The following is a 27,575-nucleotide window of genomic DNA, read 5'->3' as shown; positions in this document are numbered from 1 at the left end:
AAATAATTTGTTACATTATACTATTGAAAGTTTTTTTTTAAATAGAACAGAATTGAAGAACAATTGACATTAAAATCGTTAAAAAATATAGAATATTTGAAAAAAAGCCGTGTTTAATCAATAAAGACATGAAATACATATTACGTCATATACGTCCATACAAAATTTCTTTTAATTATCTTGTAAATATTCGAAAGAATTTGATTTAATCTATGAAAAATTATACAAATTTTACAGAGAGAGAGAGAGAGAGAGAGAGAGAGAGAGAGAGAGGAGAGAGAGAGAGAGTGTGTGTGTGTGTGTGTGTGTGAAAGAGAGAGACATGCAACAGAAAAATAGAAAAGAATATTGAAGAAAGGAACGTTGAAATGGTAATATTCAGTGGTGATAACGGCGTTGGCGACGATATCGATGTGGATATGACGATGACTAATAGGAAAATAGTTTACAATCAATAGACCAACAAAGTTTCTAGAATTATGGCCAATATCGGCGATTTATTTATCTTCTCAATTCGATAAAATTGAAAATACTGGCAATACTATAACATTTTTTTAATAATTATTATCATATCTATTGTATTACCTAATAATTTTTATAAATATTTGTAATAATTCTATTGTGAGTCTTTGGCATATTATGCAATATTTAAGCATATTTTATAGTGATAAAAGGTGAACAAAAGACGAAAAAAAATTTTTTTCGAGTTATTTATGAAGTATTTTAAATTGCATTCTATGTCTTTCTTAGAGTTTCGTTATGCATTATACAATTGTATAATCTTTGCAATATCTTTTTACAAATACATAAGACTATATAATATTTGAGGAAATTAAGTTCTGCCATTTATGGCGTTAGCATATTATTATTGTAATTTCGTAGGTTACAAGTAATAAAAGTATTAAAAGTATTTAAAAATAGTTGGAAAAAAAAATTTTTTAACTAGATGGAATGAAGAAACAATTATAATAAGTATTTTTGCTTTTTAACTTGTGGAAAATATTCTTCTGATTGCGTTTTAGATATATTATTTGTAACTCATTTAAAGTCTCGTTATAAATTGACGAAAATTTATGACAATTGCGTCAAATAAAATGTATTCTTTATATACAAAGTTTATTTCTATGCAAGTAAAATTTATATAATTACTTTCTATATATACTCTTATAAATAATTCTCAATAGTGTTTTCTTTAATAAATGAGAATAGTATTAATAACGCATAATAAGTGAGAAAAAAAATGTAAACAGAATAATTAATTATTAGTAATTTAATTAATAATTACTAATTATATCGAGAAAGATAACGATATTTCAAGTAACTTTATTTAAAGTATTCTACTTCGTAAGGTAGAGTTAAAGTTTATTGTTTTTGTAATGAAATATTAAAAATGAAATTATATATTAAAATGCCTGCCTAATACTTTATGGAGCCTTATGATAATTGCATCATTGCAATAAAGTTGGGATTCTTGTTGGATTAGAGAATTAGTCTTTAAATTGGTTTAATAAGGAGGAAGATACATAAAATCGAATGATAAATTTGACATTTCCAAATAACATGCCGAAAAACGTATGGAATATGAATGGGAAGGTGGTGGAGCGAGGAGCTTGTGCGCGCATGCGTTATATCACTTTAGCTGCCTCGACAGCGACATAAAACAAGCTGCCATACATGGGGCGAGCGTCAGACGCGGGTTCCGAGACGGACTTCAATGCCCCACCATTGCTGTAAGTACACGATGCACGATGTAAATTGTAAGTATGCGTGCGAATCCTACCAATCGTTTCCGTTCAAATTCTTCAACTTTACAATATTTCATCAATTAGATTAAAATTATCCCTGCTCGCATTCTCACATTCTTATTTTCTTTTTTTATTCAGTCGTCAGCCAATTGCAGATGTTTTTAATTATAATAAGATATTCGCATTTACGTAAATTGTCCTTATTGTGTTTTTCATAAATTAAGAGTTTCGTTTGTATATTAACTCTGGAGATATTAGTTTTCGACATCTAAAATTCTTAAAAAACACAATAGTCAAATGCATGTGTGCATTGTGTAGAGGGGAATGGCCATCATGCAAAGTGGATATAAATTTTTACCTATGCCTTTATTAATATAGTATAATAATAATAATAATAATAATAATAATAATAATAATTTGAAAGGCTTTAATAAGTATTTTACTCAACGTAAATCTTTTTATTAAAGTGATTTAATATTATTATTAATATTATTATATAGACGCAGATACTCTAATGAGGTGTATATTAAGATAAAATTTCACAATAATTTTTATAAATGTATAAAATAAAAATTTGTGGATTTAAAAGTAGGCATCCCAGCTGTTACGAATATAAAATCGAAACAATATATATTATAATAATTTATGGTTTTTCACGAACGTAAATTATTATAAGTTGTAAGTAGAAAATTTGATTAGAATTGCAGTTGTAAAATGCATTATATCAATACTAATGCATCATAAACACATGGAAAAAGGCTGTTCTATAGTGGTGTTGTGACCCACGAAATAAATAAATGTACATCGTAGAAAATATCGAGTGCGCTACGAAGTTGTTGTTTATCATAAGATCTCGTAGAATTTATGTCGTTTGTTCCCCGGGTGGCTTCCAATGACTCTCAATGGACTACATAAGAATACACAAAGAATACGACCCACTGCTTGGTTATATATCCTTGAATGCTATGATATAAAAGAGGCATCGCCTTATGAGCATGTCAGTTAATTTTCGCGGGAGACATTTTCATAGATCGTCGCGAAAGTGTCCATGAGCGTTTTACCGTACGTTGAGCCGCGAGCAGTGCAGGTCCGGGTCGACTCTCGTCGTTGCCTTACTCGATATGGTTGTACTGCCGCTGTAGCCTATAGCCTGGGCACAGCTTAAGTCTCTATCGTACAACAGGAGAGAGAGAGGCCCGTTGTTCGCGCACTGCTTAGTGACCCGAAACTCGTCAACTCACTTTCTGCGCTGATGCTCTTTCATTCTCTCTCTCTCTTCTCTGCCCCCTCGCTCTCTCTCTTTCTCTCTCTAACTATCTTTGCCGTACCTAAGAACCAACCCAGCGTGAGAATCGCCTGGCCTCCTCAGACTCTTCCCTTCTCTTATCCAACTCATGCTCCTCTCTTTCTTACTCCCTCTTTATAACAGAACACGGAATTTTTGGCTTCGCGACAATCGCCACATTTCTAAATAGTATTATTAAAGTGCATACTTAATTGTTAGTCAAAGTTAGTAATTTCTTTATTATTTACATCGATCCAACATTACTGACTTTATTCATTCATAGTTATTTAACTTTTTATATTAAAACAGTATATATTGATTTCTTATTACTGATCGATATATTACACATTCAACGTTTTTCATACTTTATAGCGAAAAAAAATTTTTTTTTTTATTTTTTTTTTATGTTATATGCAGTCAATACACCGAGCAAAAATTATAAAATCAATTTTAGTAACTATTACATTATAGTATTTCAATATTAAACTAGTTTTTATAAATTTCACAAACTTCGAGTTTGTTTGGCAAATTCAAAATGCGTCAAACAAAATGACAACAAACGAAAAAAATAAAAAAAAGCGAAAAGGTATAACAATCAGCAATATCGACGCATGATCGGTTATTTGTGTACGGTTTATGGTGAAAGGATATTGCGGTAGGATAGTTGGGAAAGGGAGGATTTATTTGTCGGCTTGTTCGCGATTGTTGTTATACAAAACACAGGCCTTAAGAAGAGTCCGTTGTTGCATTTCAACTCGAGACGTTGCATGCTTTTTAGCTTCATTTTCTGATTAATACATTACTGTAAGTTACTCAATAATAAATTGATTAATTCCTTGAAGGGCATGTCTGCCGATTGACATCAGGTATGTATTTGATTTTATATTATATGCTTCATTTTTATTTATGTGTTTAAGGTAAAATTATAAAAAATGTATACATTGAAAAATGATATCTTATAATTATAATTATATATTTCGTCATTAAAAAATGAATAAAGGTAAAGAAAGATCACTTCGGATTAACCGACGAAACATTAATTTTTATACAGTGTTTTACAATTTCAACGTTTACGAATTAACTAATAGATCAAAAGTGACAAGGCCGAATGTTAAGATACATATAAGCTATTAAATCGATAAGTCGAAAAATTTGCTATGAATAATATCCCAGATACTAGTAAAATAATTCTTTACTAGTAAAAATAATAACTTGTAGCACAATAATTTGATGATTATAATATTATCTGATGAAAAATGAATTAAAAACTTTAATCCATTGGTTGTAAATCACTTATTATAATTAATGTTTTCTATAATGGACTATACTTGCTAATTTATCAATTTAAGATTTTAACTTTGTAATATTGTTAAGAAATAGTAATTAAAGGTATGTATATGTATTATTAATTTTAAATATATAATTAGTTTGTTATAGTAAATAAAAAGCATTATGCAAAACTTCCACACTTGTCTTAAGCAATATCTAATATTATAATAAGTATACAAAAATGATAAAAAGATAAATAAAATTTAAAAAAAATAGTGAATGAATCTTTACTTCTTGAATGGGGAAGATTGTTGCAGAAAAAATTATAAATCAGTTTGATATCGTTATTTTCGAAATAATTGATTGTAAAATAAAGTTTATAAATTTAGGTAATAAAATTTTTCACAATGGTGAATATTTTTACAAAATACTATTAATTCGATCGATATAATACAATGTTCCTTAATATGATATTTTATTTTTAATTTCAATTTTATGTATTTAACGTGTAATTTAACACTTTATGTATGATTTAGGTTTATTTTATCTTGGCACAAATATTTAAATCAATTCACTTATCCATAATATATATTATTATAGACAATAAAGTCGTAATGATTGAAATGTGCTTATGCTTGTTAATTTAATCCTTGAATGATTTTGTATTTATTTTCACTGTTTTGACACTTACTTTCTTACTATTCCATAGTCTTAGTAACAATTGATATAAATATAAGAGTATACTTATTTATTTAACAGTAATAGAAGCTTTTTTTTATATATACTTTTTTAATAATTAAAAAAAAATACATATGATTACTAATAATATTATATTATAAATTGTTTATACGAGTAATACATAAATCACATTCTACATTTATAATTTATAATTATAAATACAATCGTTATTTTAAAATAATATCTTGTGGTCTTAGTTGTACTCATTAATTTTTATATAATTCTTTGTATATTTTTTTGTCTGTTATAAATTTATTTGAATTGTGATTTATATAGAAGAATATATAAATTATGTAAAATTAAGTATATATTCAAAATATTAATGACCATTTATATTTAATTAAGTACATTATTAAATTCATTTAATTTTAAAAATGAATAACTCTAATTACTAATTACATATGTAGTCATAATTTTTATATTTTATTAATATTCCGAGTATTAAGCTAAAGAGAAAATTTATATTATTAAAATTTAAATTAACAAGGTATTAAATTATTTTGTGAAATTGTAAGTGTTAGTATTATTAACGGGATTTCTTCTTTCAATATATATCAATTTATATATATAATACTAATATGTAGTATACAGTGTATAGGTCAGAATGAACTTTAAATTCATATTTGCAGACTCTGCGACTACGTAAGGCACATTCAAAGTAAAAATGGAGCCTAACTAAGTAAAGGATCCAGACAATAATGATTATATGCATATTGAAAGCTACAACACAAGGAAATTGAGGAACACAAAGCCACAGACTATCGTTTTGCTGCTTTGTCACTAATGTATTAAGTAATATCGCTTTCACTCGATCGCCTACACATTACAGCATTAAATTCCTTAAGACATTAGTATTTACAGCTTTAATAATATTAATATAATTTTATGTGTATAGTAAGATTCTATAAAAATTCATTGAAAATCAGTTTAAAATTATTCAATTTTTGTGGTTTTTTTTTTTGTACTTATTGTTTTTCTTTCTTACCGAGTATATAAAGAAAATGCTTGTTTTAATAATCATAAAATGCAGTGATGTATCAGTTTTTACTAATTTATAATCAATATAAGAAATAAATCAAATGTTTTATTTATTAGCTTTTATTAGAAAAAAAGACATAAAATTTAGATGTAAAATATAAATCTAACTATAAATTTATTAATCCTTTTATAATATATTATATTCTAAACATACTTTCTAATTATGTATAAAATATACTATTATGCAATAACCTTTTTTCACGAATAAAATACACTATATCTTCATATTTAATAATGGTATTTAACAATATATTACTTAAAAAAAATTAAAAATAACATATTTATAAATGATAATAAAGTTTCATAATTAATAAATAAGGACATTGGACAAATACAATATATTTCTATTTGCCAGCTACAAAATATATAAATAAAATAGTATTAAGTAATAAAATTTTAAAATATGTTCTATAAAAAATATGGAGTAATAATGTCTATACCAGAAAGGATAATTATGAAATAATGATAATAAACAAACATCTATTGGTTTTATTATAAAATATTTGTAAATGCTCGTAAAAATAAAGAAAAATAATTTACTTTACACCGTAGCATACCGATAAAATTTTTAATTTATTATTTACAAATTGCAAAAGAAATTTAACTGGGAATATGTTATCTACAATTTCTTTCACTAGCAATATTCTGTATTTGTTATTTGTTTCTCTATTTATTTATTTCTCGGGCGAACAGTCGAGTATCTTCAAATAAATTTATATTATGTATTATTTCAATGGTTATGCTACTTTCATTAAATATATTTTTAGAACTTCTTTCGTATATTTTCAAAGAATACTATAAATATTTTTTGAATTCTAAAACAATAGTCGTTTAATATAATGTGTTCCTTTATAAACCATTGATTATAATTTAACTATTGTGTAAAAATCGTTCCTTAATTTTGCCTATACAAATATGCCATAATAAAAAATACGTTATTGGATAAGAATTAAAAATTTGCATTATAATAAGCTTAATACAAATTACTACAAAGGGATTGCCAAGTTATGCAAGAAAACGGAAGAATACGTACAACTTCAGTGGAGTCTGTTGAATTTTTTCCTAATAATTGCATTTTTTATTTTAATTTTGTTTCTTTTAGTTTTTCCAAAGATAATAATATTATATCTAGTAATTATATAGTAAGTATCTCAAGTATTTTACAAAATTTGGATCCTACGCATAAGAACAAAATAATATTTATAAAATTTTAGAAATTTCTTTATAAAATAATGGTAAAGTATTGATTAAATAAGCGTGAAATTTTATGTATATGCCGATCTATATTCGTGTATTGAATCTATTTTTGTTTTAATATATCAGAAATATGTTTGTAATATCTAATTATTATTGTAATTACAACTGTTCAAAAAGTGATTTTAGTTTGCTAATTTTAAAGAAATACAAACAATGAGTGGCCTATGGGTGTGTGATGTCAAACTGTTTAACCAGAGAGCGATATATTATTTCCCTCTGGTACACATAGTCGATTAAGCAATAAGCGGGCCCACGTTCGCGACAGCATAACAAACCTATGTGTCATTGGAATATTTACCTCGGGTACGCACGATCAAACATGTTTTAAATATCGTCAAGTATATCGGAATACTATTAAGAGCTGCATAGAATTAGAGATAGTTCCAGCGAGCGAGACTCGATAGTCCCTACAAGTTGAAATATCGACAAATCATAGCAGATTTAAACTATTTAATCTAAATACTTTTTTAAAAAGACATTTTATATAACACGAATGTGACTTTATATAATTTTACATAATTTTTTGAAATATTTTTTACAGTGAAAAGTAGGGCAACATATGAGAAGTGCAAACTAATGAGTAACGCCTGTGAAGTTGTAAAGCATTTTTTATGCTCACACGATATTTCTATATCTCATCAATGCGTATCATCAATGCGTATTAAATAATTATTTAATAAAATTTGATTACTAATTTATTTCAATCATTTAGGGCAGATTTTAGTCCTATAGAAAATTCTAAATTTTATTTAGATTTAGACCGATCAATCAATACATTTTCCAATTGTCAATATTCAAATTTATATATATTATGTTTTTGAATTCACATTCATTCCTTCATATCATTATCTTTAACTATCAATTAAGGTAAAAAAATTCATTTTTCACTCTAACTCTATAAACGAAATAAGGAATACGATAGTTGGCCGAGAATAATACACAATACATTGAGCTTGAAAATTAGAAATTAGTATTAGCAAAGATAAATTTTTACTTTATAAAGTATATATAACAAATTTTTAACATTAAATTAAGAATATCAATAAGAGATTAAAGAAAATCCTTTAAGAGGAAGATAAATTAATATTAAATATATTACATTATTATGGAATACTGTACTGATTTGTATTTAAATAGAAAAGACGTCATAGTATACTCATATAAATATAGCATATTGAAAAATAATTTTAAATCCCGCATTACCAATAGATAATAAAAAAATATGTTTATTAAAAGAATGTGCTATTATGAAAAATCGCTTGGAAATGAGAAAAAAGATAGAATAAGTAGTTTATAAAATATTTGAACGCTAGTAAATTGAAACTTACATGATGAGTATATAGTTAAAATTGAAATTATAAGTGAACGTGGAGAACCATCAGCGTTATCGCATTGGTTATATTTGAGGTCGGGAGCAATGGGGTAAGCTAATTCATCAACATAAACTTCTTCGACTACAAATGCTAAGGCAAAGGACAACACAAATGAGACAACCAAGATGAATGTTTCTAAGTCTATCGGTTAAGAGGAAGAACCAAGTGTAGGCTAACATCCGGATTCCAGGTTTGTATTGTCCGTGCACGCATAGATCTTACGCGTTTCTCCACTGGAGAATTACTAGGAAGCTCATCAGCCCGTCGGCCATTTATTTCTATTCTCGCGTGAGTCTGTCCATAATTATCGAACTGCGTATCATCAGCGTCCATAGCGAACGCTCATCGAGTATCGTGCGTATGCATGTATGTATATATATATATATATTTCAACCTATCCGTGTACGGTAAGTTTCGAGTACTTACATTGCACGGGGCAGTCTCTACTTATGCTTATTTTTTCTATACCTTTTTTCCTCTTTCTTTATGCGAAAGATGCATGCGAGTACTATACATAAGCAACGAATGCTACATATATATCCGCCCACTGTTCGTATCACTGAACCAGTTGATGGAAAATTAGAAGGATCGACGGAGTACATTCATTACAAAAATGCATTATTCAAGCTATATTTAGATTATTTATTTGATTTATTTTTTAAGGAAGGAAGTCTAGAGGCTTTTCATTTAAAGAAATATATTATTATGATAATTTATCGACTATATTCATAATATATAATATATCGAATGTGGTGTTAAAATTATATGCAACTTTCTTTTATTAAATCATAAGTAATTCTGAATTAGAGGCTTTTTGTTATATACGTTAAATATTTATGCCAATCAAATTAATTATTGAATCCAAATTTGTACTCAAATTATATATACGAAAAATGAGCAAAATACTTATAACGAAAAGTCACTGTAATTTCTAGGAATTCGTAATATTTTATATATCGACGTAAATGAGTCAAAGAAATTGAAAACATTAAAAGTGCGGTTCACACAAAACAGCTATAACTTATATAAGCAGCGAAGTTAACAATGTAAAAAATGTAAAAGAAGGTGTATAAAAAACAGAAAGAAGAAATGTAGTTCGAATGAAATGGTAAAAAAAATTGAAAGTAGTCATGCGAGAAGGGAGTGGAAATATACCGCAAAATGTGGTTTAGCGAATGCAAAAATAAATACGTACGCAAATGCCACAAGCTACCAAAGAGATGGTGGTTAACAAAGCATGTCCAAGACGACAGATGCGAGAACGAGTACAGAGGTTAATAGCCAATTCTCTATATATATATATATATATATATATATATATATATATATATATATATATGTATATATATCTTTCTCGCTATTTTTCTCTCTCTCTCTCTCTACCTTTGTGCTTAACTATTTGAATGTCTGTTTAGTTGTCCCTTTCTCTTATGCGTGATGTCTATGTATCCTCATATGTTACAAGGCAACTATACATTTATATTTAGAAAACAAAACCTGTAATTATTAATTATGTCTCTTCGCGCATTCAATACAATATTCAATGATCCAACATGTCATTTCGTGAATAGTAATACAATTTATTTTTCAACGGTGTATAATTAAAATTTTTTTATTTTTTGAAATATTATACGCATTTATTTATATTTTATTTATGCGCAAATAATTCAACTCAATCGACAATATTGTTTCAAGTTAAGTATTAATTTTATAATTATGCAAAAAATAATCTCATAAGCAAATATACCATTTGCTAGAATTAAAATATTCTTACCACAGTTAATAACATATAATCAATTAATATTCTAAATTATTTTTCAATCAAAAATATTCTTTAAAAATAATAACCAAATTTGTAATTTTATTTTATAATAATAAATATAGGAATATAAATATTTGATAAAGCTTTGTAAATAATATTGTCTTATTTTTCAATAACTCTGCAAGTTTAATAATCACGCTTTATCTTCTCTTATTAATTTTATTATTTATATTATTATTATTATTATATATAAAAGCAGCTTTTTAAATTTAAATATTATTATTGTAAAACTATTAAAAAAAAAACAAAAAACAAAAATAATATATCAAAAACAGTAAACCGATAAATAAAATAAATTGAATGTACAAAAATACAATTGAATTTGAAACATATATAAAAATATGTTAAATATGTTTTAAAAAATTAGATGGCTATTATATTTATCAAATCTACAATGACTAAAATTTTTATTTTGGCTAAAAATATAGATCTTAAGATATATTTGAATTCTTCAATAATTAATTTTTAAAGTATTTATTTATTAACAAAATTATTTAAAATATTGTATAATTATTTATATTTATATTAATAACCATATAATAGAATGTATTTTAACGATAATTTTGTAAACAAAAATTTATTAACTTGTATAATATAATTTACCAGTTTATATAACATTTGAATTCATTTTATAATTTTTGTTACAATCAATATTTGAAAATATTTGTTTATTTAAATATTTTAATTCATGTAGCAATGTAATTTGCTAAATTTTAATACAGATTACGTATTTTCTAAATTATTATATGAAATGTTATTATCACATTGATAAATTTAATATGAAAATTTTTTAATTATAAATTTGTCGAAACTCATTTATATAATATAATAATAAAATTAAAAATATACTACGTGAGTATATGATAATGTATTATAAATATAATTTTTGAAACTTCAATAGATAATTATTAACATCATAAAAATAAATTATACACACTGTTTCGGTAATTAATATTTCATATTTTCTTTTCATTATACCTCATCGATAGATATCAACTACTTTCCAGAAAAAAATACTAATAATTTCATTGATTATTAATTTGGAACATGTTAGATGTTCTACTAATTATATCAAAATTTTGTTCAAATGTTTTCATTTCATTTTTTTTTTTCTAACCATCCTAACTTTAACTTTCTCATATTTTACTTTGTTATATGTAATTTTTATTTATTATAAAACTATATTATAAAAATTTAATGAAACACAAATATAAACTTCTTTGTTATTTCATTACAATGTAAAAATATAAGAAAAACTATATACAAAAAAGTTATGTTTACAGTATATAATATTAGCGTAAATTAAAACACACAAAATAAAAATTTATCCGTGTAACAAACTTCCTATAACTCATATATAATTCGTCAGACATGATATATTTATAACTTGGAATAGTTTTTTAGAAAAGTATGATAGGAAATTTTTTATCAAGAGGAATGCAAAATTTCAATAACTAAATAAATGATCAAATATTATTAAGCAAAGAAAATACTATCAAGCTCAGCAAAAATTATATCCTAAGTATTAAAATATATAATAAGAGATGGGCATGCAAGAGGAAGATGGGAGTATATACTACTACTAGAGAATACAATTTGTCGATTAGTATTATGATTTTATGATAACGATAACTACCAGCAATAAGTATATTGTATGATTTTATAGCTAAATCAAGAATCGCTGTATGGGAAGGATTCTTAATATTTTATTTTGTGCTGAATATTCGTTAAATATTAGATCATAAATGAGATTTTCGTTAATTTAGTGTTAAGAGAAATGAATATACTATTTTCACAGCAATTTCAGATGCTTAACATATAATATTATTTACTAATTTTGCTAACATAAAATATTATATTTATATGTATGAAAGAGAAATGATGTATACAAAAGTATCATAAATACATAAAGTATTTATAAAAATTAAAAGAACATATTACAATACAAATTTACTAGTAAATGTAATACTATATATTCTAATTTTTCATATTTTAAATGCATTAATGTTAATTATACTAAGTTAATTACAGATTTGGTTTTAATAGAGAATATTTCTTAGTAAAATTTATACAAGGGTTTTCATATATTAATATTATTATTAATTAATATAATTTGAACCATACAGTATTAAAAATTAAATTTAGAAAAAATTTATTAATATATTATTATGTTCATAAAATTTATATTTAAACAAAGACTTATATAGATTTTCCTTTAATTTTACTAAATATGGTATATTTATTAAATAGAACACGAAAGTACACATATTTATAATGCAAATACAATATATCATTTTCTATTTCTATATTCTATATTATCAATGAGTCTTATTTTAAAGATCTATTTATGTTAATTCAATAATTAAATTTCTTTTTTAGAGATATGATGTGCAATTACATTTAATAAAATGTACGAATCAATAAAACGTGTCAAATAAATCATGTAAAACGCAAATAAATAATTACTTTGTAAAAACATCAGAATAGCAGTTTATTTATGTTGTTGGGCTTGTGAGTTAAAAGGACAAATTGTATCCTCGTTATGTTTAATTTTTACTAAAAAAATTAAACAACTGTTTAACTCAATAATAATCTGTCTTGATCAGTGTATTAGTAATAAGTCATTTATAATTTTAATACTTCTTACTTCTTGAAATAAATCTTTATATTTATTTTTTAATTAATCAGAAATCGTTTTCGAAAATATAAAACGAGGTATAATGTTATTATAATCAAATTCAGCTTCTATTATAATGCAGAATTAATTATGTATATATAAATTATCTTTCGATTTTTTTTACTTTATTGTTCATTTGATTAATATATTAATCAAATTAGAAATTGGTATGAATTTTATTTTGTAATATTTCAAATGTATGCCATGATAAATTATTTAAAAAAAATATCTGTTATACGTTTTTCTGTATTAATGATTTAAATGTAGAATGCCGAATATGCACTTATATACATAAAATTTTATTTATTAATAAAATTGAATAAAGATAAATTTCTATTTATTATTTAATATTGAATTACGAGATTTTTATTCGAAATTATTTTTTATTGCTTCCTTGACAATCAAGAAAATTAGAGAAAAACATAATTATTAGTTTTACTGAACCAAATATCAAACTGTATCTAACAAGATCAGTTGTTGAGTTAAATTGAATTCTTATTATTTAAAGTCCTTTAATGAAATTATTTTTAGCTCATTATTGTGATGCAAAAATGAATATTAATATTACATCACATATAATGGCGTTTTCAATAAGTGTATTGTATGATAATTGTATTATTTATATATTGACAAATTTTTTGTATCAGCCATTAATTTTATATAGATATATTTTTTCATAATAGCAGGTAATATACAGTATAATTTATAAGTGCACTTTGTCACAAATTGTATCGCAAACATTTAAATATTGTTGTAAAAATCTATAAGATTCTAAAAGTAAACTTATTTCGAATTAACTAGCATTTATATTTATTATAAAAAATGGTTTTAAATAGTTAAGTAATTTTTTATTGATTATTCTATCATTTTTATGATAGAATATTATATGATAGAATAAGATTATTAAATAGAATATTATCGAAATATATAATATAATAATTCTTAAAAAGATATTAATGTAATTGCAAAATAATCTTGTACATTTAAAAAAAATTGCAATACGCAAATATAAAATTGTAATAATTTTGTATGAAAAATATATTACTAGTAAGAATATAAATATTCTTGGCTTCAATCAAATATTACTATTTTTATTTTATATTTATGATTATATTAAAATAAAGAGAATAATATTTATATATAAGAATTAGATTTAAATTAAATTTATCCTAATAAATTCCAAAAATTCTATTTTTTATTTTATGTAAAACAGTAAATATAATTTATTTCTGAATATAAATTAACAAAAATTTTTTTATTTACATAAAAATTTATTATTCTTTTTTATACAATATTATTATTTATTTATACAATATTATTATTGATTAATCCAAATGGTATATAATTAAACAAATTTTAGTGTGTAAATATTTTTTTACGAAAGCGAATTGCGTTGAAATGACTTTTGGTACGAACAGATATTTTTATCAAACTAATAGAATTACTTTTAAATTGAATATCTTCCGATAATTAAATATAAATAAGTTTTTCAGTTTACTCAAATATAATCAAAATATTGTTTAAATAAAAATAATAGTTATTTCTATAACAAATATATAAGCGACCCTTATATAAATCCATTGTCAATGTCGCAGGGTTAGCGTATCATAGAATATATATGCAGAGATCATATACATACAATATGATCATAAGTATTCTTTTTTAGTTTAATATCTCTGACTCTCAATTACTTTCATACGTTTCACTTAATTTCTTTTTAGATTGAGATAGTTTAATATCCTAGAAAATATAGCATTGACATAAATGTAATTATATTTCTTATAATAATTAATTACACATGTACAAAACCAACTTCCATTTTACGTATAGTTTTATGTTTAAAAATTTATTTACTATTGCAAAATAATGTATCTAATTACAGTTGTAATTGATTCTTCGTATTTGATACGATTCGATAATTTAATATAATGATACAAAATTTGTTTAGTTATAGAAGAATTTACTGCTTAAATCTACTAACATATGTACACTTTTTAAACTAAATTTATTTAAATTTGTAAATTTATTAAACAATATTAATCATGTTTGTTTACAAGAAATATTAAAAGATTTTAAATCTTGAAAAAACTTGAATATAAAATAACTCACCCAAGATAGTAAAAATGGTATATCCTGTGATCCAAAGAGAAAAATGCTTAAATGTCCACAAATTGTCAAAATTTAAGAAGAAAAACCTTTTAATTATACATCACTTTTCTTCTATAATATCAAGATATTACCGGTAGTATTTAAATATAAGTACACTCGCGTGAATACGCCTACGTGAATATGTATGTATGTATGTATGTATATATATATATATATATACACACACACACATATACATATGTATTTATATGTTACATATTACATATATATACAAACACATGCATTGGAAAAAAGTATACGGATAAATATATTGTTGTGCACTTGTGTAAGTGCATATGTGCATTCACATGTGCGTATTAAAAGTGTCTAAATATTGCATGCATCATACATTTCGAGCACGTATTTTGTATATATATGTTTTATGGTAATGTTTATGAAATAAAATTTAACACTAAAGCACTTTAAGGCTCCAATTCACGCGCGACAGGATATTAAAAATAATTTTAAAAAGCTTAAATTTAATTAAAAATTTAAATATTAAAATCGAACTCTGTTAAGATCTTGCATATTTTTTTAAAAACATTTTATTCATTTTACTAACCGTGATTAATGTTAATCTAACTCTCATTCAAACTGCTCCGTCTCGCATTGAGCGACGAACTAGCACGAGCGAGAACTGACGCGATAGTATGTCCTCGTTCTCTCCTTTTCTCATTCTAGTCCCCTCTCCGTCTGTCTTTCCCTTTTTCGCGCGCGCACACACACACAGTACCTCACTCACTCTCTCTCTCTCTCTCTCTCTCTCTCTCTCTCTTTATCTATCTATCTATCATCTATCGATCTATTTATCGATCCATCCATCCATCTATCCATCTATCTATCATTCCTTCATTCTTTCTGTTTTGTATCCTCATCCAATTTCCTCGTCTTTATCTGTTATTTCTCTCCAACATATGAGTAGCACTCCACAAGTAGGCAAGTAGTAGGGATAGTGGAATGGTAGGACAACAGACGACTATGGTGGAGCGGCGAATTAAGCCTCGCGACGCACAGTTCTCACTACTAACATCTGACGGCTAAGAGCACCGACTTATGCGACAACCGGCTTACGGTGTACCCTCGGTAGATTTCGTTGCACTTCGGCTTCTTTCGATTTCTTCTTACAAGTCAGAACTTACTTCGAAAGAGAGAGTAAGACAGAGTTTACCAATCGTTTTCCTGTGTGCGTGCACGTATGTGAACAAATAAAGCGACTGACTATACAGTAGGTGAATATGCATTCACGTAATTTCTTTCATTCTCATTTTCCTTTTTTATATTTCATTACCATTTTTTTTTTCAAAGAGAAGAACGAACATTTGTCTTTAATTTACTTTCATTCTTTTTTTAAATCGTTTTATATATTGCTATTAAAAAATGAGTAATTGTATAAGATAGACGGAGAAGATAGAATAGAATGAACGTGAAAAAATATATCCGTATAAAGAAGCGTGCGGAGGTTAAGCGAAGCGAATAAAGAGTCTGTAGACAAGAAAACGTACATAGGCACAAACCTATATAATTTTAATCCTGATGAAAGGGAAAAACTAAGAAGTCAATTGAAAATAAAAGTAAAAAGTGATCACATAAAATAAATGAGAAAATGAGATGTTTATAGTTTATTTAATATTTTTTCTATTTTTCTATTTTAATTTATTTGGTATATATTATCTATTTATATCTATTTATTATTTATAATATTCTATTATCTTCATTACAATGATTTTATTTAATTGATAACTGTTTTTTTAGTAATTATATTTCTTAGGTAATTATCTATATAGAATTTGTTGTTATATTTAATTCTAATAAAGTAAAAAGCAAGAAAACATCATTTTAAGTAGAATTGTAAAACACCAAAACATTATATTAATAATACAAATTTTATATAAGTATATGTAATTTTTACAAAATTGACTGACTTTTTCAAAATTTTAAGACATAAAAAATATTATAAATCATGTCTAATTTATTTTCTACGCAATATCAATTAATTATTTATATAATAGTTAAGCTAATTAAATATATCTTATTATTAATTAATGAATAGGATATATTTTGTAATTACATATAAATAATATACAAATTTATCCACCATAATTTTAAAAGACAATATACGAAACTGAATTTTATATAAATAATTACTATTCGTGTTAAGAGATTAATGCCAGATAATTGTTCTAAAGCTATGAAATATAAACCTTGAGATCTAAAATTATGAGTAGATTTTATGATAAATGTAGGCAATACTCATTTATAAATTTATTTAGTTTATTTATAACGTCTAGATTACTTATTATATAATGCATAATACACATTACATAAACATGTTTACAGATTTTGCTATGCTCCAACTTAAAATCATGAAACTATATTTTATTTTTTAATTAATTATTAATACTTAATAATTAATAATTAAGCTAATTAAGACTTGTTCCATTATTTATTTTAACAAAAAGTATATATCAACATTTAAAAGAAAATTGTATTATTATTGGAAATAAACAGGGATAGTTATGAAAATAGTATTGTTTATATGAATATAATAGCGCTTTGTTATATAAATATAATAGCGTTTATATAAATATAAAATATAAATAGCGCTTTGAAATATTATTAATTTCTAACTAACATAGAATAAAAGCTTCTTCACAATGTTGTTCTTTTATTTTCATATTTCTTTTTTTTATAGATTATCCCGTTTAAAAATTTGTAAAAGTTTTTTTTAATAATTGAATAAAATTATACTTACTTTTATAAATTGATAAATCACTTCGATCAAAGATCGTCGACTTTCATATTAAAATTATAATTGTTACTTATTCTGTAATTTGCCAACACAATTTGTACCATGTTTTTAAAACTATTAATTAAATAAATATTAAATTTATTTAAATATTCTCGTATTAGCTGTAGATAAATTCGAAAGTTCTTATAACTATGAGGATAACTCATGAAAATGTTTTTAAAAAGATAAATCACTTTTATCTTTAATTTAATTTTTCCGTTTTTATATTTGTAAAAGAAAAAGATTGATATGTAAATGCAGATTTGTATCTAAGTTATATTAACATTAAATTCATATTCAAGAATCGTAATAATCCAATTCAAATCTTATGAAAAACAAAATTGCTACTCTATCTTTTCACTTCACTTTTCTTTTTACTTAGCCTTTCTTTCTATCCATTTCTTTTATTTATCTATCTATCTATATCTATTTATCTATCCATCTATATCTATCTATCTACATCTATATATCTACCTATCTATCTATCTATCTATCTATATCAACCTATCGCATCATTATTTTATGATATCTAAAGGCGCGGCCACTTCAACTGTACTCCTAATAATCACTTGCTACCGTTTGCTACTTTGCACGAGGAGGTTTGATCCGACTGGGTGAGCGGACAGAAATAGCTTCTACTATACTTCAACTGTGGCTGCCTCCGTGGTATTCGCCATCAGATCTCCCGTCAATATAATAAAATGCTTAAAACCGGCCTTCGATAATGTTATATTCCATTTTATTTTCATAACGGAATATCATATATGAGCACGTCACGATGGAATGTGAAAAAACATTGCATAGAGTATACATGTGTACGTGAGAGGAGTCAAAGAAACTAGTTTAAAAGGCTAAAAAAAAAATTAGGTATAAAATAATGACGAGTAGATAAAACAGAATAAGTAATATACAATTTGAGATAAAAATTAATCAATGATAGAATATATTTACATATTGCATTAAGTCGATATATTTGAAAGATTAAATTATCAATAGATTTTTTAGCTTAAGATATTTGATACCATATATTATCGGATATATACGACTATATCGGATATATACGGATATAATCGGATATATACGGATATAATCGGATATATACAACAATCCTTCAAATTTACAGATAATTTTTAAAAACTACGAGTAGTTTACTCAAATATGGAAGCTATACATTTCTAAATATTGTATACAATATAGAAATACAAAAGTAATTTAGTTTATATTAATATTTTTAAATCTAAATAATAATTACTAAGAGCTACGTACATATAAAACTTTCTTCAATATATATTTATAAACTTTACAATATATTATCAGAAATAAAAATAATTAAAAACAGATTTAATTAAAAAATTAATTAAATTTAATTAAAAACAATATATCAAAATATACAATATTATATTGTAAAATATTTTGTAGAACAATACAATAGAATAGAAAAAAAATGAAACAGAAAAAGAGAGAATCTAAGAATATTGCAGCCCAATTGAAAGATTAAAAGTTCAAAAGGACTAGTTGCAATGCTGATAACTTATAGTTAACATAATTCAGTCTTAATTTTGCTAGTTAAAAAGAATGCCAGCACAAGGATTCGTACAAATTTTAATTCTGCTTTTTTTGTTGTAGTTTCCTATTGTTTTCTTCTTTTTTTCTTTCAATACTTTGATTATAATTAAATTTGGTAAATATCAAATATTAGGTGTCTATACAAATTCATGTAGTGAACAATGTTAATAAGAAGATGAATCGAGCTACTATAAATTCATTCTCTCCTTCTCTCTCTCTCTCTCTCTCTCTCTATCTCTATCTACCTATTCATCCATCTATCTATTTATCTATATATCTGAAGATTTGTTTAATTTGGCAATTTTCCATTATATAAGTCTGATCTTTGCTATATAATTTTTGTAATAACATAGTAACATTCATTGATTAACAAATTCATTTTCATTAGTTCGCAACATGTAAGTAATTCTCTTCATTCCTTCATTCTCTAACATTCTTTAGTAAAATATTAGTGCCTTTGCAAGTTCCATTAGATTGGCCACATTCCGTGAGTAACAGGAATATTTTTTCATACAACAAATGTAGTCATAAGATTACAATTAATTCGCTCATTTGATCAAGACAGCTATTATATTACATATTAGCATATCATATTTTAATTGTCGATATTCTAAGTAAATAACAACAAAAATTAAAATACTAAGAACACACGCATAACTCTTTCTTTAAGTTTTCTATATTATTATATTTTGTTTCGTCAAAGAACTTAAAGAATTTGTACTTAAAAAGTTATATTATTAAAAATGTTATCTTGATCTATATGCTTGCTTTTTTTTACATATCTACTTAATAAAAATTGTATTTTATATATGATTAACAATTGTATCATGCTCAAATTTTTTGATCTATTATAAAAAATGTTATAGTATATTTTAATACGAAGATCTTACATATATTATGTATTTCTAATAAAAATTACAAAAATATACATTAGTTCTTTTTTCTCATTGTAGCCTCTTCAAGATTGAATTTCAAGCAAAGATGTATGTAATAGAATAACGTGTGATTATTTAAAAAAAAAACTCGATGAATAGTAAAATAATAAAGGATTTTATAATATTCGATAAAAAAAGTATATGAAAATAAGGTACAATTTAAGGATTAAAAATGAGGTGAAATCAATCGTACAATAATTATAATACAAAGCTTGAGATAATACTTAAGGCGCACTTTTAGAGAATATAACGTTGTGCATTTACAATATTGCTAGATTGATAATACATAAAGCGAATACAAAAAATAATTACTTTTACCAGAGAACGGATAAATATGGGAACATATAAATACTTCCGAGGGTAAATGAATGAACATATGAATGTATTTGGGTAAAAAATGTCCCAAAAAAAAGTTTTCTATCTATATTTATATGAAAAATTAAAAAGTTATCTATTTTTATATATACATCGATATTTATTTAAAAAGGAGAATAAATAAAATGCTCTAAAAGTTATTAGATGTATATAACGAAATACGTAACTGTTACAATCGATATTATTATATGTTTCTAATCACAAAACAGCTCGAGACATAAGCAGAAAACGATTGTATTAATGAAAATTTTTACGATATGGTATCGATACCACATTGTCGATCCCAATTGAGATTGTACGTATTCCTGTATATTAAATATTTTTTAACAACAATTATTATAAAACATAAAATCAAACAAAACATCATTTTTTTTAATAAACAATTTATTATTGTATTTTTATTTATTTGCTCATAACAAATATTTAAGGCAATACATAATATAGTTTTGAAATTTCAAAAATATGTGCTTGCTCAATATATGACTATATACACATATGATGTTTGATTTGAGAAATTTCTGTTAACTTTGAGATTATTTTATGCCCCGTTGTACATACCTGTAAAGATTTTGCTCTTTTTTTAATAAAATCGGGAACATAGAATGCAAATTGAAATTCACCATTCAATATACTAAATATAAAAAGGAGTTGAAGAAACAAAATTATCAGAAATTAAAAAACGAAAGAAGAATAACTGACAGTGATTTATCGATAGACGAGAAGAACAGAAAAGTAAATAATCTGAAATTATCAGTAATCTAATTAAAGTACGCCATATATTTACAATGGGTGTTAGTGTATTCACCAATTATTGAAGCAATGGCATATGAATATGAAAATAATAAATAAATAAATCTCTTATTAAATGTAGTGTTAATAAGCTTTCTTGTACTATTTTTCAGTTCTCTACTTTAGCCAGGAATTTCACTGGTTATTCATCCATCTACCAAGAATTATCTTTATTTCTCTCAAACACATTCTTTTACTTAAAGTTTCTTGTAATATTAATTTTCATGTGGCAAAAATAATGTTAATAATCAAACATGAAAATTATTTAGAATTAGAATCTACTGTTAATATATTATTAATGATATCAATAGTTTAAAATACAAAAGTTCTCCAAAAAATTAAGCAATTTCATACGTAAACGAAGAAAAATAAAACAAAAAGTAGTTCTAAAGAAATAGAAATAATATAGTAACACAGCAATAAGATTATTTTTTTATCTTTATTATTTTATTTGTATTATGTTATTAAAATAATTAGAAATAAAATATTTTAATATTGCAACTGAATACAACCTCGACTGTTTATAGAACTACATATTTTTTACACTATATGTAAATACACCTATTTACTTTATTAATGCCTACTATTTTATAATATCCACATATCAAATATGTAATGAAATGATACGTATAACGATATATATATATAATTATTAAAAATTTTATTACAAGTTTCAGTAAAAATTTATAAAAAATTTCAGTTTTATAAATCTTTTGATTACATTGTGTTTGCAATTAGGCAGTTTAATTTAAATTGGAAAGATATAAGACTATGTAAAATTTATGTTCTTATAAATTTTTTAATGATTTTCCAGAAAGCATTCATAAATAACTCCTCTTCGACAATTTTGTAATATATATTTTATTGATCTAATATCAGATTTCTAAATCGTTTTCTTATCAATGTTCTTCCAATATTTTAAAAAATTATTGAAATTTGTATTTGAATAGGAGACATTAAAATTAAATAACAGTACATCATCCTTGATTATTGAATAGTTATTTCTGTCGCTATTAATATAATTAGTTAAATAATTATTAATACGAATTAACATATTTGTTTAATTTATACAATTTTCATATATTTAATTAAATAAAACAAATTTCAATACTCTTGAATTATAAAATATAAACTAGAAAATTATTATACAAATAGCCACCAGATCAAACTATTATTAACAAATGAAACCATAGGAAAGTAAATCTAAGAAAAAGGAAATTAAAAAATTTATCAGAGCTCTCTTTAAAAAATAGGAAATTTTTAAAATTAGACTTATTAGAATTGCTAACATCAATATCAATAATCAAGTTTAATAAATCTATAAAGTATATTTTCGCGCATACATTAGCCATTAAAATTTTATTAATTGAAGACATTACAGATTTATAATAAAATTTGGCTCACATATTTTTAATAATTATATTTTCCAAATAAAAGAAACTTATAAATAAAAAAATTTAGTGATTTTATTAATGTATATCATCATAATAAATCAACATAAATTGTAAAAAATCTTATAATTTATAAATTGTTAGATACACTCAAAGTTTTTTATGTTGTTCTAAATATATTTATAAAAGTTCGAAACTAAATAAGTTATTTAAAACTTCCTTTAAATTTAAATATTCTATAGTTAATCAAGTTATAATAATTAATTTAAATACAAAATCACTATTACATTATTTTGATGATTTCTGTAATCTATCATAAAGAATATCTTTTTTTCTAAAAAAACTGCTATATAATAAAAATATATATGCCTTCTTATGTATAATGTAAAAAAAATATATAAACATAAATTCATTGGGCATATATTGTAAAGGAGTTAAAGACCAGACTACAATAAACATTTCTGCAAAAAATACAAAGAATGTTTTGTTTTTATAAACGTACATCTAACGCCAATTAATTCATACAAATATGTATATACCACATGAAATAAAAGCATAATAGAGAAACTATAAGAAATATTATTGTCTGTTGCCAAATACGAAAATCCGCTATCTTATGGTCAATATAGACACAATCACTAAAAACTATTAATCTTTTATGTATGATGGATTATGGATAGATATGGTGCAAGTAACATAGTAAAAAATAAAAATATGAAGTATATTATGTTTTTATATATTTGTCATTAATATCAAGCATATTTCTGTGCTAAATAATTTTAAACACTCACCTTTATAATGTAAAGCCATAAATTTATTATAATTTTTAATTGAAGAAGTATCAATTACATCAATCGATATTTTATTTATTATAAAATTTATTTATCATTATTTAATCATTGAATAATTTAACTTTAATATAATTTAATTTAATATTTTATCATTTAACTTTATCATTATTAAATATTTAACGCATTATTATCGACGAAAATAAATGTTTCATATTGCAAATATTATTAATAATCAAAGCGATGAAAAATAAAAATTTCCTCAACTCGGTTGAAGTAAATGAATAAAATAAAACTTATCATTCATAGAATTCGTAGAATTTTCTATTCCTTTTTTTTATAAATCAAATAATACCTTATTTTTGAGTGAAGTTTAATCTAAATATCGTATAATTTTATTCCAATTATAGCATTGACATAACTATTAAATAGATTATTATAATCCAAAAATACAAACGAATTACAACTTTGCTTTTTTATCTATTTTTGCGATTAAAGTAGTGTTATTTGCTCGTTATGTGCATATTAATTAAATGTATCTTTATATTTGATATCCTGGAAAAATATAGAAGTAGGATTAGTTTCAAGTCATCAAAAAGCCTTATTCGATGTGGATTTGAGCTCGTTGCTTATAAATGTTACTTACTTTCCGAGTTCTTTAAGAATAGTAGTGCTCATTGGAAAATATCTGTTTAATTATGTGTAATATATCGTATTTAAGTTGTTTACTATTTTAGTGAAAGTTCTCACGAGCTTTTCGATTATCCTTGGATAACCAGTGTTATACCAAACCGCATACATACTTCCTTGTCTTTCTTCAGCACAGTTGGAACTCTATAACATTGCAAATGCTTTGATTGCCTGTAGCATTCGTACCGGATGTTGGTGTGATCTTTTGTCGTACTTCTATAATAACAAATTTAAATTATTTATAAATGCGTGCAGTTTTTATAATAAATTTTATAATGAAATGAATATGTCTCCATAGTGAATTATGTTATTAATTAAAAAATTTTAATAAATCGTCTTTTAGTATGACTTTTTTATTTTTGCGTATTATATTATAATATAAAATATTATTGTTATAATATATTATAATCATACTTTCAGTATTTCTTTTGAATATAAAGAAATATGTATTGAATTTATGGTTTACCATTTGTCTTAATTGTAAGATAAATACTGTAATGAAAAATTGTTATCAATAAATAAAAATTTTTTATATAATAAAATTCAACGGATTTAATTTCCTAAAGTCATATTAACACATTATATGGTTTATTTTAGATCAAATCTTTCAATTTTAATACAATATTTAATAATTTTTATTTTTTATATATGCATAATAAATTTTAAAGCGTAGAAGAAATAGGTTGATAGTTTGCTATAAGTTCGAACGGTATATTTTCTTAACAACTTTTATACCTTATAGTTATTGTATTCAATATATATTGACCGAAAATCTTTAAAGTATACTTTCATGATATTTTTACTAGTGAAGTCTAATTCATGGAGACAAGATTTATCTGGTATACACAGACTTATATTATGTTAATAATTATAAAACAAGCTAGTAAAATAATTCATTGTAATTGTTACAATTAACGATAGATGATCAAGATTAGATTAAATGAATACGGCAGGTAATAAGTGTAGTATTTTATTATATTTTATGTACGAAAATCATACAGCTCATTAGTATTGCACAACATAATTCTTTTTTCGAATTTATATTAACAATTTGTAATAACCAATATAATAATGTATTGTAGCATGCTTATATTCAAAACAAAACAAAAAATTTAAATACCATATATGAATTGGATATAAAATTAGACATTTTTATAAAATATTACAGCATTAGGAATGGCAAGTGCCACTTGAATTTCTAGTACATTTGAGTAAAATAGTGAGTAAAATATTACTCACCTTATTGTTTTAATTTATTTTTTTTGTGGTACTATAGATTGATAATTGTATATAAATAAAATAAAAAATTTTTTGAACAAAATAAATAGCTTTGTATTGCTAAACAATATTTATAAAGATTTTAATTAATAAGGAAAATAACAATATATTAATGTAATATATAATACGTTGTTAGCTAGAACTGTTTTGTTTTTAATTTTAGGAATAAAAATTCATTAAAAAATCGAGCAATGAATTTGAAATTAGATATTTAAGTAATTAACCATGCATTCACTTGCTATAAATTCACAGAAAGATAGAATAAAATATATATAATAAATAGGAAAAATGCTTAATAAAGTAAAGTGAAAATAGATAACAAAATGTTATTAACCAATAATTCATCGGACATCGTAATATAATATAATCATGTTATAATATAAATTTAAAGTTTATTTTAAAAATAAATAACAGAAGTAATCGAGCGGAAGCGGCACCTGTATGCGTTGTAAGGGCCAATCAGTTAGAATTTCTAGTATGCATGTGATTTTTCAGGGTCCTATTTACTTTCCTTAGCTAGAAGAATAAACAAGATTGAAAAAGAAGAATTGATGAGATGAGACTTGTAACTGGAAATTAATTGCACGCCAGTAGACTACCATATAAAATATACAATAAATCATTTTCTTATAATTAGTTATGTACCCAACCGATATTCTATATTTATTATAATATATCATAACAAGTGAGTTTCAGTGTTGCACATACCCTTAAGTTTCGGTAATTACTTAATGTATGTTTAATATAAATTATGCTAGTTGTACAGAAGTAACTGTATCTAAATAAAAAAAAATTAACATTCATATGTAATTAAGAATATTTATTTATTTATAATATTGTATAATTTATTAATAACTTATTTATTAAAAAAAAATGCATTTACATTCTAAAAATACGACTAGATTTAAATTAATATATCAAAAAAAAAGATATATATAATTTATTACAAAAGGATAAATTAGATTTCATACTCTGGTTAACAAAAAATGATTGTACTTACTTTAATTTGAATTTTAAATTTAAATGTTTTAACATACAGTAATAAGTAAATTATATAATAAAAAAATAAAATTGGATATGTTTATATAGTGTATTTTATTCGTTAACAGTGTTTACATCTTTAGATAGATGAACATTTTAATAACAATATATAGTTGTTTGATACATATATTTTATTTCTTGTTTTATGTTTTATTCTGTTTTACATTTTTTCAATAGAATATCCTAAAGAAGAATAATAAAATATTTTAAGATGTTATAATTTATTATATCGCTTAAAATTATTTTAATGAAATTAAAGATATAAATGCCGAAGTACAAAGTACAAGTATCCCAGTTTTGGCACTTACGTATTTTGCATTTCCTCGTATATAACTTATTTTAAAAATCAAACCAATTTCTAAAAATATTTTAAATAAGAATAAAAGATTATAAAAAATCAAATGCGATATCAATGAAAATGGCATATTTATCACTATTTTCATATTTTTACATTCAAAGAGTTATATTTTTCAAATAAATATCTATAAAAGAAGTAAAATTATTAATATAATTTTTTATATCAATGAAATATAATTTTATTAATATAATAAACGAAATCAAAGTTCGTTATGAAAGAAGTAA

The 27,575-nt window shown here is 23.7% G+C and overlaps 1 protein-coding gene across 3 annotated transcripts in view; it reads right to left on the bottom strand.

Annotated features, from left to right (window-relative positions):
* The window catches only part of sano (CABIT domain-containing protein serrano), a 77,313-nt gene extending 61,873 nt beyond the window's left edge, over window positions 1-15,440 (bottom strand). For all 3 annotated transcript variants that reach the window (XM_011504359.1, XM_011504360.1, XM_011504361.1), the window contains exon 1: window positions 15,314-15,440. The gene's annotated coding sequence lies outside the window, so the exon portion shown is untranslated. The remainder of the gene's footprint in view (window positions 1-15,313) is intronic.
* Between the last annotated feature and the right edge of the window lie 12,135 nt (window positions 15,441-27,575).

Source organism: Ceratosolen solmsi, unplaced genomic scaffold, assembly GCF_000503995.2.
Source record: "Ceratosolen solmsi marchali unplaced genomic scaffold, CerSol_1.0 scaffold25, whole genome shotgun sequence".
Classification (NCBI taxonomy): Eukaryota; Metazoa; Arthropoda; class Insecta; order Hymenoptera; family Agaonidae; genus Ceratosolen; species Ceratosolen solmsi.
This window is presented reverse-complemented; position numbering and strand designations above follow the sequence as displayed.